The sequence below is a fragment of the Pinus tabuliformis genome, chromosome 6, assembly GCF_031772625.1.
Source record: "Pinus tabuliformis cultivar Carrire ecotype Pingquan chromosome 6, CPIR1, whole genome shotgun sequence".
NCBI lineage: Eukaryota > Viridiplantae > Streptophyta > Pinopsida > Pinales > Pinaceae > Pinus > Pinus tabuliformis.
Window position 1 is genome coordinate 312,865,497 of NC_142292.1, and position 11,764 is coordinate 312,877,260.

Genomic DNA, 11,764 nt, shown 5'->3' on the forward strand with positions numbered 1-11,764 from the left:
TTAATTGTTTCAACTTTATTTTGTTGGCAAACCAAACATTCCGCCACAAACTTTTGAATATCTGATTTAAGGCCATCCCAAAAAAATTCCTTCTTAACCCTGTGGTAAGTTTTTAAAAATCCTGAGTGCCCTCCTAAGGGAGAAGTGTGCAATTCCATAAGAATCTTTTGTTTTAGCTGGGAATTCTTACAGAGGTATAAGCGATCTTTGTACCATAACGAATCATTTTTCCAGCTAAATGTATCAGAAGTACTGGAATCTTGTTGTAGCTTTCGAATAAGTGCCCACACTTCTTCGTCATTCTTCCATTCCTCCTTTGCTTCGTTTATCCAATCTGGTTGGATAATAGAAATGGCACACAACAATGCTTCCATATCCTCATCCTTTCTTGAGAGTGCATCTGCCACCACATTTTGCTTCCCTTTTTTGTAGATGATTTCAAAGTCATAACCCAACATCTTTGTGACCCACTTTTGTTGCTCTTCAGAGGATAATCTTTGTTCTAAAAAGTATTTAAGGCTATCATGATCCGTTTTTACCTTGAAGTGTCTTCCCATTAGGTAGGGTCGCCATTTCTTAAGTGCATGGAGTATTGCCAACATTTCCTTCTCATAAATAGCTTTGCTTAAAAACTTTCCCTTGATTGGACGACTTTCAAAAGCAATGGGTCTTTCATCTTGCATTAGAACAGCACCAATTCCATTTCCTGAAGCATCACATTCCACAATAAAGGTTTTTGTGAAGTCCGGTGTAGCTAAGACCGGTGCTTGGCACATTGCCTCTTTAAGATGTTTAAAGGCCTTTGTTGCTTCTGGAGTCCATGAAAATGAATCTTTCTTCAATAATGTTGTTAGAGGTGCTGCTATTCTCCCATAATTCTTAACAAACTTGCGATAATACCCTGTCAACCCAAGAAATCCTCGCAGATGCTTTATGGATGTGGGGATTTTCCATTCCTTAATGGCTTTAATTTTGCTAGGGTCTACCTTAACTCCTTCATGAGATACAATATGACCCAAATATTCCACCTCCTGGACTCCAAAGAAACATTTGGATCTTTTTGCATATAATTGTTTCTCCTCCAATAGTTGTAGCACCTTGTCAACATGTTCAACATGATCCTTCCAAGACTTGCTGTAGATTAGTATATCATCAAAAAATACTAACACAAATTTTCTAAGGAATGGTTTGAAAATTGAATTCATCAAACCTTGAAATGTTGAAGGTGCATTGGTAAGGCCAAAAGGCATGACCAAAAATTCATAATGACCCTCATGAGTTCTAAATGCCATTTTCGGAATGTCTTCAATCTTCATTCTGATTTGATGATATCCCGAACGAAGATCCAACTTGGTGAAGTAAATTGATCCATGCAATTCATCCAGTAATTCATCAATGACAGGAATGGGGAACTTATCTTTAATAGTGAGCTTGTTGAGCTCCCTATAATCTGGACACATGCGCCATGATCCATCCTTCTTGTGCACCAATACTACTGGAGCTGAGAAAGAACTTTGACTCGGTTGAATTATACCAGCCTCTAGCATTTCTGCAACCATATGTTCAATTTCACTTTTTTGGACATATCGATATCTGTACGGCCTGATGTTTGGAGGAACACTTCCTGGAATCAGATGAATAGCATGATCATGATCACGCATAGGTGGGAGACCTTTGGGAGTCTCAAATACCTTGGAATGATTGTCCAGGACTTTTTGGAGATCTGGAGAAATAGATGATTCCAATGTGGAAACATCTAGCGAACATAATTGTGCAATTACACCTCTTTGCTCCTTTTTTAGAAGCTTTGTCATGCCATTAGAGTTGATTATCTTTCCTGGTTTCCCTGCAATACCCCTTAATTCAACTTCCTTTCCTTCCACAGAAAATTTCATGAAAAGTTCTTGAAAATTAAAAGCTATTGTACCCAAGGATTGTAGCCATTGGACTCCTAGTACAACATCAGCACCTCCCATTGGAATGGAAAGCATTGGGCTAGTCAATACATATTCTCCCATGGATAGCTTGATATTATGGCACTTTCCAGAACAATTTATTGTTCCTCCATTTGCAATCATCACTTGACACTCTGGTGCTGGATATAGGAAGCAATTCAATTCTTTTGCTACCCTACAATGAATAAAATTGTGGGTGCTTCCTGAATCAATCAACACTATTACCTTTTTCTTCTTGATTTGTCCTTCTATCTTGATGGTTTGAGGAGTGGTAATTCCCGCCAATGCATTACAAGATATGGTCAGATTTATTTGTTCTTCATCTAGGCTTTGTTCTTGGAATATATCATCTTCTTTTGACCTTTCTTGCTCCTTTTCTTCTTCCTCTTCACAATCTATGTAGAATAATTTCTTCTCAGCACACTTATGACCTTTTGTGTATTTTCTATCACAATTGTAACAAAGCCCTTTTGCTCTTTTTTCTTCCAATTGTTGTGGTGTCAACCTTGTAGGTTGTGGAAGACTATGGGCAACAACGCTTCCGTCTTTATAGTTGTGAATGGTATGCTTCCTAGTTGCCATAATTTTGCTTTCCATTTTTCTTGCTAACTTGAATGTCTTCTCTAATGAATCAGGTTCCCAAAGGTGCACATCATGTTGGATATTATCCTTTAAAGACCCTATGAACACATCAATCCTATGCTCCTCTGGAATAACTTTTACCCTTATGTTCAATTTTTGGAACTCCTCAATGTGCTCCATTATTGAACCCTTTTGTTTGAGACTTATCAATTGGCTAAAAAAAGTGTTGCTTTTTGTATCCTCGTAATGTGCTATCAATTCTTCCGTAAAAATTGCCCAAGTGATAAACTGTTTACGAGAACAAAGCCATTGATACCATACAAACTGATTTGGTTCCAAATATAAAGTTGCCATACGTACCTTTTGTGTGTTTTGCACATTATCGAGATCGAAGAATTGCTCCATCTGTAATATCCATGTGGCGGGATCCTTGCCATCAAACTTCCTCATATCGATTTTTGGAACATGGTGAGTCTTCGATCCCACATTAAAGTCTATGGAATCATGATTAACATTTCTTTTGTTCTCATCATGAGTTTCCTTTAGTACTCTTTCACCCTTAGTGACCATTTCATGTAGCAACTTATCCATCTTAGCATCCATGCCATCAATTTTAGCGTCCATGCCATTCACCTTAGCTTCCATGCCATCCATCTTAGCTTCTACACCTTTCTTTAAACCGTCCATCTTAGCTTCTACATCTTTCCTTAAACCATCCATTTTAGATTCTGTTTCTTTTTGTGCAAGTGACACTCGTTGCACTTGTTCTTGTAATTTTGATATATCATATAGCATTTCTTCTTCTTCTTCATGAGTCATGCTAGAGCTTTCAGGCTCCTTACTAGGTGTTTGCATTTTCTTTCCTCGGGGCATCAGTTACCGATAATAATTCTCTAATATGCCCTTTGAATTCCTTCAAAATAAATTTTCAAACCAAGCTTAAGAAAAAATTAAAGAAAATCTACACACCTTTTTTCACTTTGTAGGAGCTCGATATTGCCTCTGATGTATCTCTGTACTTTCTGATTATCTAGTTCTGAATTTATGACCTGTAGTATCCCTCTGTGCCCACTTTCTAATGCCACAAGTCTGACCCAAATTGGATTCTCCGAGGAAGAGTTATGCGAAATCTCCCACAGTGACTTGATTATAGACTAGTTCAGTAGAGCGAACTTGTACGACGTGCCACGTGTCACTGTTTCAACCTTTGACTCTAAAAAATATATAAAAGAAAACTACAGTCCGTCCTCTTTTTTTACCCTCTTACGAAATTTCAATCCGATGCTCAGAAAGAAAGTTATGATGATTTTCCCCAGGTCACCTGTTTTGAGTGTAATTCAGGAGTCTGCAAAAAGACCAACTTCCTCAGATCATATCTCCGAAAATATCGTGCGAAAAACTCTAAAATTCGAACCCAAGGTTCAGCGTGACTTCTTCTCAAATCGGTTTTTTTTGCGACTTCTGAAACGTCACAGAAAAAAAGTTATAGCGAAAATGCCACGATGACCTGTTTGGAGCAGCGAAACCCTAGAATCCAAAGCTCTGATACCAAATGTTATGAAACCAGCTCAAGAAAAGATAGAAAAGAAAGATCATCGCCTTAGTATTCAGCCTCTTCGAGGGGGCAACCTCCTTTACATTACATAAATGAACAATTCTTGGATGATACAAATGACAAAACCTCCTTTCTATATATAGGAGTCTAAGGAGTCACAATATAATCCAGCCGACCTAACAATAATAATATAAAGCCACAAAAATAATAATAGAGGGATTCTCTGGGGCACAAAAATAACAATATGTGGGTAATAGGGGCACAACAATATAAATAAGGGGTATAACTACAATAGTAATGGGGTAATCACTAGTATTATAGGGACCCAACACTCATCATAATCAATGCCATGCACTTGTTGGAAGCCTTTAGCTACTAGCCTAACTTTCTATCTGGTGATTTTCCCATCTGTAGCACTCTTGGTCTTGTAGACCCATTTGCATTGTACAAGTTTCCTTCCTGAAGGAAGGGGGATGAGATCCCAAGTTTGGTTCTCGAGGAGGGAGTTATACTCCTCCTCCATGGCGGACTCCCAAGATGGATGCCCAGCAGCCTCAGCAGAAGACTGTGGATCAGAAGACTGAACCAAATGACAATGCCAGGATGGAGATGGTTCAGTGGTAGTGAAGGCAATTGGAGGCTCAATAAACTCTGAGCTAGTCCTTTGCAGATCATAATTATCCCCCACAAGGCCATTTCTAGCAGCTGGGTGGTCTTGTGCATAGATCTCACGTAAGCTCCTTGTTCTCTGATTTATGATAGGGGAAGTTGATTCACTGCAGGAAACCCGATCTGTGCTTGGATGTGGATCATCATATGCATGCACTAGATTTGTATCTGAAGACTCTGTCTCTACATATACATGCTCTACGGTGGCATTTTCATGCTCTGTATCTGCATCTGAGTGTACTGAGTCATCATCTCGGACATGAGGTAGATAAAAGGTGTCTGCATGTGGCAATTGAGGTGCATGTGAGAGACTTTCCTCAAATTTGACACTTCGCTCAATGATGAGCTTGTCCATAGAGGAAATCAGGAGCCGGTATCCCTTCACACCATCAGCGTATCCAACAAAGATGCACTCAATGCTCTGTGGATCAAGAGCTTTCCTCTTTTTAGAGGGGATCCTGGCCCACGCTCGGGAGCCGAAAACACGGATGTGGGTGACCTCTAGTTTAGTGCCGCTCCAAGCCTCAAAGGGGGTCTGATCCTTGACAGAGCTATGAGGAGATCTATTATGGATGTAGTTAGCACAATTAAGTGCTTCAGCCCATATATTATGAGGTAGTCACTTAGCATGCAACATGCAGGAAGTCATTTCTTTGAGAGATTAGTTCTTTCTCTCAACAACTCCGTTCTGCCCCATAGTGTATGGAACTGTGTACTACAACTATATGTCAGACTCAAGGCAAAGGTTCTGAAGTGCTATGTTAACATATTCCCCCCTATTGTCTGTATAGAGGGCTTTGATCTTTCTCTCTGACTATGTCTCAACTAGTGCTTTGAAATCTTCAAAGTGCACAAAAACTTCAGATTTGGCCCTAAGAAGATACACCCAACTATACCATGAGAAATCATCAATAAATGTAAGCACATACCTTGCTTTGTTGATGGAAGGATGAAGAAATGGCCCCGTGAGATCACTATGGATCAGATCTAGAGGAGAGGATGCTCTGTGAGTCTTGCCAGTGTCAAATTTTTCTCTAGGATGTTTGCCAAGGACACACCCTTCACAAACTCCTTTGGAGAAACTGATATTTGGCAAGCCTTCCACCATCTCATTCTTGCTTAGATGTTGCATATACTTGTAATTTAAGTGACCAAACCTCTCGTGCCAAAGACTACTACTATCATCAACATGTGTAAGCAATAAGGAGGATTCAGATCCAATAAATTCAGAAAATGTATATAGTCTGGCTCCATTGTTTACCTCACCAGTTGTAATTTTGGAGCTGCTATGTAGGTCATATATGTTCACTGCATTTGGAGTGAATTCCACTCTCTTTCCGGCACTGGAATGAGTGATCTAATAAACTGAAAGTAGGTTTACTGAAAGTTTTGGAACATGAAGCACATCTTCAAAGCTTCCATGTAAAAGTTCCACTCTACCTTTTCCGGTGACCTCAATAGGTGAGTCATCTCCCATGAGGATGGGAGGTCCTTTGCATGCATCCAAAGAGGAATAGACTTCCTTTTCAGTAGCCATATGATGTGATGCACCAGAATCTATGATCCATGCATCAGAGGAAGAATTAATTGCAACTAAGGCATAAAAATTGTTACCTTTCTCGTTTGGAAAATCCTCAGTTTTCTTCTTGGCGCCCTGAGGAATGTGGTCCCCAAGGTTGTGCTTATGAAGGATTTCTACCATTTGGTCAATTTGTTTCTTCATGCAAGAGGATTCTGGATGGAATCCTCTTTGACAGTAGGCGCATTTGTTTCCTTTCTTCCTTTTCTCGTTTCTCGAGCTAGAGGAGTCATTGAAGGGCTTGGTGTACCCTTTCTTTTTTGGATGGGAATGTGCTTTTCCTTTGTCTTTTTGCTACTGATTTTTCTGATTTGAATCAGATCTGTGATTTTTATTATGGCTGCCATCATGCAGAGCAAGTGCATGCGCTTTTGGAGGTTTGATTTTCCCCATGCCAATGAGTTTATCTTGCTCAAAAGTGAGGGACTCCATGAACTCTTTGAGAGAAGGCATATTGTAGGATTTACCTATTGCGAGTCTTACTGAATGAAATGTAGGCAGAAAGCGGGAGTATTCCTGTCGGAGCTTTGACATAATAGAGAGAACTTGGTGACTCTCCTCCTTGGATTTGTCAATTCCACAACCCTTGAGTTGCAGCAATAGATCATAATATTTGGTGAAGAAGTCTTGAATTTTGTCATAGTTCCGTGGATCCAATGACAACAACTCCACTTTGAGCAGATGTCCTTTCATCTCATCCTGCTCCCGTAGAGTTCTTCAACCTTTTTCCAAATCTCATTGGGAGTATTGCAGGTAGATAGATGAAACTACAACTCTCGGGAGATGCACATGCATATGGATTTGTGGGCCTCATTCATGCGGTTGGGGTACCTGAATTTCTCTCTGGCTGAAGTGGGTTCCATTTCTATAGCCATGGTAATCCTGTACAACCCTTTTTGATGAGGGTATCGAGCCATTTGGTCCTTCCATTCGTGATAGTTGTACGATGTTAGGATCGATGCTTTGGGAAACTCCATTTTTCTGTCGATCTTCGATCTCCAACCTGTAATACCTACAAAATAAAGTACTGGTGTGCCTTTTATCTAGCAACTTGTGGGCTCTAATACCATGTAGATGTGTTAGAAAACATGCACAGATGAATCTAACTAGTAAAGGTTGAACACACAGCTTTGCAGAGCAAAAACACTAAAAGAAAATCGAAAGAACAAAAGAATGATTCATTAGAAAATAGGTTACAATGCTCATGATATAGCATTACTAGGTGAAAATCCCAAGGTAATGCACGATAGTGGTGATCAATGAGAAAACTCAACACCTACAACAAGTTCTGAAGAGAACTAGCCAGTTGCAGAGCAAATCAGGGAGTAAATCATGCAGAAGAACTAGCGAGTTGCAGAATTAAAGAATCGGCAAATAAGAAAGCAAATGATGCAAAAGGAATTTTGCATGTAGTCCCATGCTCTAACTAAGTGTCTGCATGTAGGTGTGTAGTACTTCCAACACCAACACTCAAGAATTTCAACTAGTGTGTGACAAAACTCCCTCGAGAATAGTGGTTCATCCACAGAGCGGGCCTGCTTTGGGCTCAAAATGAGATCAACGACGAGTGGCGTTGAGGGGTAGATCAATGGTAGTAATCTTGGGGAGGGAATTAGATAGTAACTACATGAATGATGAAACATTTAAATTGCATTTCTTATTAATTTGAACTTAAAATATAATTTTATTTAACAATTGAATTTATAGCTATTTGGTGAGAAAGCAGCATGCTCTACACGCGAATTTATATTCTAAAACACACCACGCGATTTTATATTCTAAAACACTAGTGCTCTCACCTCACTTTTACTAACGTTGTCTACGTTTTCAAATACCACTATGAATATTCAAATAATATATATTTTTTTTTAAATTCAAACACATACTGAATCAACAACCTTTTATCAATAAAAATGATACGAAAAGTTTATGTGGCTCTTTCTAAATCAAAAAAGTTCTGGAAACCAAGCAGTAGATTGAGGTTTCGAGTAAAACAGTTATCAACACCGTGTTGTCCGAGTAATCGTGGCTACGTTGCTTTGGGATTTGCCATATTTGAATAAATTACAGCCGAAAAAACGATAGGGCAATGGCAGCAGTGCCCAAAGACAGGGACTTATTGTTGTGTAGCTGCTTCCTTTTTTTCCTTTTTTAATAAAGTTTAACTCCCGCTAAAGTTAAAAAGAAAATTATATATAAGGACAGAAATATCAGACAGGTAAAGAGACTCTCTCTTTTGTCCGTTCGCCATGGGAAATGGAAATGAGCCTTCCAAAAGGGATGCGGTCAGACTGTCTCTCTTTTGTCCGTTCGCCATGGGAAATGGAAATGAGCCTTCCAAAAGGGATGCGGTGTTTCTTAATTTAAGTGAAGGGTCAAATTGAGAACTTGTGACTTGAAGAGCCTTTTTATTTAGTTTATTAAAGGAGAGGAGTGGATATCATCCTTTTTATTTAGTTTATTAATGGAGAGGAGAGGATATCATTTTGGGTTGGTTGCAATGTGATGCATGCACATTAACCTAATTAAGACTTTTCTAATATAAATACACTAAAACTAAAGCTATAATTTAGATTTATTTTAATATAAATACAATAAATATAAGTATTTTTATTTTAATATAAATACATTAAATTTAAATGAGCGCCTTAGATTAATTAAGTTTTAAGTTTGAACAAAATAATTGTTTTATATGAAAACGATTAATTCTTCTCGTTGGAAGCTTTTCCAATAAAAATGAGACAGAAAGTTAAGGAAGCCAACCCAGAGCTGAGGGCTCAATTATATTAATCATGGCTAAATACAACATTGAGGCTGCGAGTAAACACTTATCAACAACATGTTGTCTGAGTAATCGTGGCTACGTCTTTTCACACTTTTACTTGGGATTTTCCCTTCTATCTGATTAACCTACAACCGAAAAAATGATAGCGTAATGGCTGCATTGCACAGAGACACGCACATATTGTTGTGTAGTTTTTATTTTTTTCTTTTAATAAAATTTTAACTCACAATAATGCTAATACAAAATTTATACCAATAATCTTTTCCATTAACCAACGGAAGAACATTACATGGAAAAACGTCTAGAGGTCCTAAGTTCAATTACACTAATTGGAGTAATGTTATAAATGGATTATCTTAAAAGTCACTTAATATAAAGTTTTGGAATAATAATTTGGCAATAAGATTAGGTTTATTAAAACCTTAGTTAATATAAAATTAGTGAATTTGATTAAAAACTGTTTTCCATTTATTTAGTTAAATAATTAAATAATAAAAAAATAATTTTAAGAAATTTCAATTATAATATTTTATTAAAAAATTGTATATATTTAAATTTAGAAATTAATTCTGAAATAATTATAATATATAGAAGTTTGTTTGGGGTAATTCAATTGGTATTGGTAGTTGAAATGAAGTATCACCAAATTAAGTTGGACATAATGAAGATGTAGTCCTAGGAAGCTTACGAAAGAAAATTATAATATATTTGAAAAACTAAATTTACATGGGTAAATGTATGAAGTTTGGTTACACTTTTGGATTAAATATGGCAATGAGCAATCAAAATTCATATAAGCACTATGAGTTTTGATTCAGAGTAAAAATACAAATTGTGTATCTTAAAAGATATGTGTGTGTTAACGTAGCATAACTTAGTCTAAAATGTGTAATTATATATTTATATATATATATATATATATATATATATATATATATAGATATAGATATAGATATAGATATTAAATTTTTCATATTAAAAATTAAATTTTTATGTAAAATTATATTTTTATTATTTTTCGCAGATATGTGTGTTTGGGTAAGGTTTTTATCAACTATTTGAATAAATTTAAAAGACAAGAGTAACCTTTTGAAGATGACTTTTAAATGAAGATAGTGACATTTTTTGAATTTTTTTCATTGTGTATATTTTATTATAATGATTTTTTATTCAACCTCTTTAAGTGTTCAAAAAAATTTCAACTAATATGTTTAAAAGAAATTGGATTGAAATCTCATATGAATTTGAAAATGTTAAATTCATATGCCATTGGATAGAAGATTCCTTCATGAATCCAACATGATAAACTCCACTCCACCACCTAAGGACAAATTTTCCCTAAATCGCTTACGATACAAAATGGTGTTGCACTAAATTTTGCAGAAAGAGTGCTGAAATTATATATTTTAGGACTTAATAGGCTAGATCGTGTGTTTGAATTTCAAATCCAAATAACTGGACCGTGTGTTTAAATTTCAAATCCAAATAACTGATCGATGGTGTAGTAGATTTATTTCAAATCGATCTAGTGTATTTATTAAAAATTCAAATAACTTAATCGATGTTTAGTTAATCATAAATCTAAAGATGTATGTGGCTAGATATAGCTCTATCAAGCCTTTATAAAAATAAATAAATTGAATTTCATAATTTAGATTTTAGAATTAACAAACATTTAAAATTTAAGTTTTTACACATTTTAAAATTGCAATTTTTATTATAATTTGTATTATTATGTGAGGTACAAATAATATTAACTAATAATAGTAATTATTAATATTATTATTATTATTAATTTTTATTATAATTTGTGTTATTATGTCAGGTAGAGCTAATATTAAATAATAATAATAATAATAATAATTATTATTATTAAATTCAATTATAAAATGTGATATTAATATAAAAAAAAATTATTATTATTATATTTTAATGTTAATATTAAAATTTTTAATTTTAGATTAATATAATATTATTAATTTTAATATAATATGAAAAAATATTATAATATATATTACCATAATCATTTTAATAAATGTGGATGATATATGTAATAGGTGTCAACAAAAGAGTAATTAACAAAAAAAGAGATACAAGTTGATTCAATATGTTAATTTTTTTTATTTATCTGATTGTTATATAAATATAACATCATAAAATATATAATATTTTTAAAATTCTGAAATAATCATAACCTAAAACTACTTGAATAAATAAAACGTAAATAATTTCTGTTAAAAGACATGAAACACACTCTATATATCTTTGATGAAAATAATTGGAAGACGTTAATATTTCGGAAAAATTTAGATAATATTCTTATGGAAAATTATTGTTTTCCCCCTCGGTCAATGTACAATGCACTTAAAAAAATTGGTGTACGACATCAAAATAAAAAATTTGTTTAAACATAATATTTTATAAATACCGTCAAATTAAAAACTTGTGACTTAAGGGTCATTTTGTTTAGTTTATTAATGGATACGAGTGGTCAGCGTTTTTGTTGGTTGCAATGCGATGCATGCACATTAACCTAATTATTTTTTTCTAATATAAATATCCTAAATCTAAAAATATGTTTTAGATTAACTAATTTTTATGTTACAGGTGCGCTTTAGATTAATTAATTTTTATGTTGA